This window comes from Ammodytes marinus (assembly GCF_949987685.1).
Source record: "Ammodytes marinus genome assembly, chromosome: 5".
Classification (NCBI taxonomy): Eukaryota; Metazoa; Chordata; class Actinopteri; order Uranoscopiformes; family Ammodytidae; genus Ammodytes; species Ammodytes marinus.
In genome coordinates this window covers 31939667-31945119 of record NC_137234.1, presented here as the reverse complement: position 1 = coordinate 31945119, position 5453 = coordinate 31939667, and positions in this window count along the sequence as shown.

Below are 5453 nucleotides of genomic sequence, written 5' to 3'. Positions count from 1 at the left end.
GGTCAGTCAACCAGTTACTTGTGGTTTATGGTACCGTGGGCAGGTGCCAAGTCTAGCTGGAAATAGAAATTGTCATCTCCATAAAGCTTGTCAACAGACAGAAGCATGAAGTGCTCTAAAATCTTCTGGTAGATGGCAGTGGTGACTTTGGACTTGATAACACAGTGGACCAACAGCAGCAGATGACATGATACCTCAAATCATCACTGATCCAAATTAAATGTTGCGTTTCATTTGGAAATCAAGGTTCCACAGTCTAGAGGAAGAGTGGAGGGGCACAAAATCCAAGGGGCTTGAAGACCACTGTCAAGTTTCAACAGTCAGTGATGATTTGAGGCACCATGTCATCTGATGGTGTTGGTCCACTGTGTTATCAAGTCCAAAGTCACCAGGATATTTTAGAGCACTTCATATTTCCTGTCTGTTGACAAGCTTTATGGAGATGCTGAATTACTTTTTCCAGCAAGACTTGACACCTGTCCACAGTGCCAAAACCACAAGTAACTGGTTGACTGACCATGGTATTACTGTGTCGATTGGCCAGACAACTCTCCTGACCTGAACTCCATAGAGAAACTATGGACTGTTGTCAAGAGGAAGATGATACACACCAGACCCAACAATACAGATGAGCTGAAGGCCACTATCAAAGCAACCTGGGCTTCCATAACACCTCAGCAGTGCCACAGACTGATAGCATCCATGCCACGCCGCATTTAGGCAATCATTTGTGCAAAAGGGGCCCAAACCAAGTACTTAGTACATATGCATGATTATACTTTCTAGAGGGCCGACATTTCTGTATTTAAATCCTTTTTTTATTGATTTTATGTAATATTCTAATTTTCTGAGATTTTGAATTTGGGGTTTTCATAAACTGTAAACCATAATAATCACAATTATAACAAATAAAGGCTTGAAATATCTCACTTTGAATGTAATGAGTCTATATAATATATTAGTTTCACCATTTAGGTTGAATTACTGAAATAAATGAACTTTTGCACAATATTCAAATTTTTCGAGTTTCACCCGTATGTTCACATAAACTGTTCAAAGGCCCTTTTTCTGCTAAATAAAAATTATGTACTGTACATTTTTCTCCATACTGTACCTGTAGGCCTACGTTAGGAAGTGATCCTTCATAAAGCCAGCAACCCCTAACTTAACAAATTTAATTATGAAGAGAAAGGATTGCCTATTATTGAAATGTGTTTGCTCTACAAGCCTTGTTTCATAAGCTCTTTATTTTTTACTTTTTTTTTGTTTCCTCCAAATTTGAACTGACAAATTCCAACTGCAAATGTTTCGTCTTTGCTACTTACCTTACTGAAGGCCTGTTGGTAGGTAGTCAGTCACAGAGAGTGTGTGCTACTGTGACATACTGTATGGTGTTGCCAGGTCCTTCTTTCCCCTTAAGCGATGAGGGCTCAAGAGGTGGTCAAAAGTTGGGGTAAGTTTAAGATTAAACAAAATGGGCACGCTTCAGATTTTTGGTTTCGGAAAGTAAATTGTAAGATGCAGCCCCCTCAATTGCAAAGTCGGAAAAGCGTGTGGAGAAGGGATTCTAAGACAATGTTAAACCATTGGACTTTACTCTATCCCACAGTTCCACCCCTTACTGTGCCAGGACTAGTTCGGTTTGCTTGCTTGTTACAGTGCCATTCTTGATACTTCCATAAAAGTAAGACATTTGTTATGCCCCTCATATCTTCATTTATAGTTAGTGCAGACAAAAACGCAACAACAAAGAAACAGTTGCTATTTCTTGGATTCGTTCTTTTTTTCATCTTATAATCTGAGTTTCACTTGATCATAAATAAGTGCTAAATTATTTATTTTTGTGTAAAGTGTATAAAATATCAGCAGTATATCACTGACCAGTTTCCATTTGATGATAACTTAAGGTGTGAGGTTACAGTTTGAATAATTAGCCTGCATGCTGCAAAGATGCTGCAACGTTGTATTATAAACAGTAATGAAGTTATAGAAGTATTCTTCCCCCCAACCCAGTTAAGTAGATGCAGTAATTCCATCCATCCATCCGAAAACCTGCAACTCAGCACAGAAAAACCTCAGGTCTAAAGAATGAGACATGAAAGTACATAAAATGCTCTTTGAGGTTCACCTGCATTGCAAGGCTAACTTTTAGACTCTTAAATCGTTTGACCCCCTGTCGAAAGGAGGCAGTAAAAAGTTTTCAGTTTTGTCATCAAAACGACCGCTAGCCGTGCTCAGCTAGGATTTATGTTGCCGACGGTTGATTCAAATGATGGAATCGGTTTCACAGCATATGAAAAGATTCCAAAACATCAATAGAAAAGAGGCTTAAGTTACATTCCTGCTGTTCACCCGGGTAATGCTGAAACAATTATAAAAGGTGTGATACAGACACTGCCTTTGTATCGACCAACCGCTCTCTTTGGAGTTTCAATCAAAGCAGGTTTTTTGAGTGACTTTTCATTTTATGTCAGAAACATAATTGACAGTCAATAGAACTAAAATATATATCGTACTGAAAGTAACTTCATCAGAAATGATGATTTATATGCAGTACATGAGTAGATAAAAGGTAGTCTTTGCAATGGGAGCACCGGGCTTCATTTATTTATGAAAATACACAAACTTCTGGCACCATATTTCCATGTTATAATCTCACATTCCACATTATGGTAAAACAGACTGCTGTGAGGGTATGACATCTTCAAGCCAAATCCCCATTTTCTGGGGCTGTAAATCTACATCTGCCCCTTGTTTGTTCCATTGATGTCCTGTCTGTATCAATTCCCACTACATGTCTGTTGGCCGACTTATTCAGTGGCTGATACTTGAGGATCTCTCGTTGTCTGTATAAAAAAGCCAAATCCATGCAGAGATGACAGAGGGTGTAATCGCCAGCTATGTGATTTAACAATACGACTCTTAGAAGCTATTCAGAGTGGGGCCTGTCCTTGACCCTTAAGGAGCTTGTAATGTGGGCTTTTTTCTCCACTCTTTGTATTTACCGGCAGAAAGGAGGAGGAGGAGGAGGAGGGGGGGACAGGAGTGGAGGGGGGACACACAACCACTGAGTGAGGGCTTTTGCCCCTCCATGCCAGCAGCAATCACACTGGGGGAGCTATGCACACGCACACACACACACATGCACACACGCACGTCGCACGCACGCACGCACACACACACACGCACACACACACACACACACACACACACACACACACACACACACAGAGAACAGCACACACTGGTCTCCTGGTGTGCACGCATTTCATAGGGAGGGAGAGGTGAAGGTTGGCGGGTGAGGCAGAGGGAGACAGAATGGAGGGAGAGGGGGGGCACAGAGACAAGAGCCCCCCCACCTTCCTTGAACCCAATGGGGGGGCAATCTTAAAGGCTGCCCTGTCTCTCCATGGGAGGACGGGCTGGGGTGGGGGGGCCAGGAGGCTCATCTGCGGAGGGCAGTGGTCCCGCTGGTCAGCACAGGGAGCTCCACGTTACCCAGTTATCCATGACAACCAGAGAGAGAGAGAGACAGAGAGAGAGAGAGAAAGTGAGTGAGACAGAGAGAAATGAGAGAGGGGGGTGGGTGGGGTGGGGGGACATGGAAAAGCTCAGCTGCGGTCAGAGAGCGCTCAGTTGGAGCAGAGAGTGAAGAACAAAGCACCCAGTGATTTTCATTTTTTCCCTCTTTGTCTGCTTTATATTGTCCACAGACGTGTCCCTCTTTTCTTTACTGGAAATAAAGGAGCTTTGAAAAGACACACACACACACACACACACACACACACACACACACACACACACACACACACACACTCACATTCAAACACGCACGGACAAACACACACACATGCACATACACTCACACATGCACACACTGGTGTGGCTAATTGAATTATGTTCATACAGTAAGTCAAACGGTTCACTTTCACTGTGAATAAAAGTGCCCTCCAACGTGAAAACATTTCTCAGTGGAGAAAAAAAAGAAAAGAAAAGAAAAAAGGGGCTTCTTCTTAGAGGCAAAGTGCCATGTGAAAGGCTAAAGGAGGACACAGAGGTGCTTTCTTTTAAGCTAAATGGCTCAACAGATTTTATTACATTTGATGGTGCATCACTGCAACACAAAGGTTTGGATTCTCGTGTGACCATCGCTGGATAGAAACAGACATTTCATGTGGTCTCGGATTTAAAAGTGCGGAAAATGTTCATTTCACACAGATAGGTTCTGCTCAGCTTAAATGAATAGGCTTATACTAATCCTGTCAGAAACTGTCCTGCAAGAAACCAATTCAACGCAAACGAGGGAAATGATAAACGCTCAAGAAACGGGGAGCATTTCCAGACGAGACATTCCAAAACTGCACAAATCCTGTGAAGATATGTTCTGCAGAGAATGGACCATTACATGGTGAATCCATGCTTGTGTTTATGCAAGCTCACTAATGCTACTGATTCCTGGGGTAAAATACTCATTTTATAAATGTGTTACCCTGCAATACATCAAATTCAAACTCGTGTCTACATTAGGATTGTGGTGGGAATTTGCATATGTATGTAACATTACGTTAACAAAAATGTTTAAAAAAAAGGGATGCATCTGCCACAAGTTCATACTTGCTGGCTGCTTTCATATAAATACATTAGGCTACTTTGTAAATTATACATTACAAGTGACCCCAAAATAGGCTACAGCAATCCACTCCACGTGATTCAAACTGACTGACTTTTTTGAAAATTTTAACTTTTGAAATTTGAAATTTAAAATGCAATTAAGTAACTTTTCGTGACCTTTAATTGTGACCAACACATTACAACGGCCTGGGCATGACTCCAGGTAGGCCTAGATGTTTACATCCAGGTGTGTGAAAATAGTCATCAAAAGAAGAGAATGACATGTTGTAAAACTGCTTGCAGCTGTTCTCCATTGCTGAGCAATGAACATTGTTTGTGTTTGAACTAGATAGGCCTATACCTCAGCACCAGGTGACATAGGCTAGCAACCATAATTTTCTTCAAATTTTCTTATTGCAACTTTATCTAGAACCTCTTCCACATCCCACTTTAATCCAAGTCCATATTTTCCCTCTGTCTGTCTCCACCCTCTGTGTTCTCGGAGTCCCTGTTGTAGTTGTGCCGTTCGGCCACTGCTAGGCGCTGTTGCCTAACCCTCTTTCCCCTCTCTCTCTCTCTCCGTCAGCCCCAGCCTTTGCCTCTCGCCTGCCTCTCTGCCTCAGCCAACCCGGGCTGTGCCGAGCTGCTCCCTGCGGGATCAGAGCGCTCCCCCGCCGGGACCCTTCTCTCACATCCCCCTGCTGGGACGCGGCTACATTTCCAGCCAAGCACTGCCTGCCTTGGCTTTATTATGTGTGTCTGCGCCGCAGCCCCGCCAGCAGAGGCAGGCAGAGGAGGAGGAGGGAGACTGGTAGCCAGAGTCAGGACAAAGAAAAAGCAGG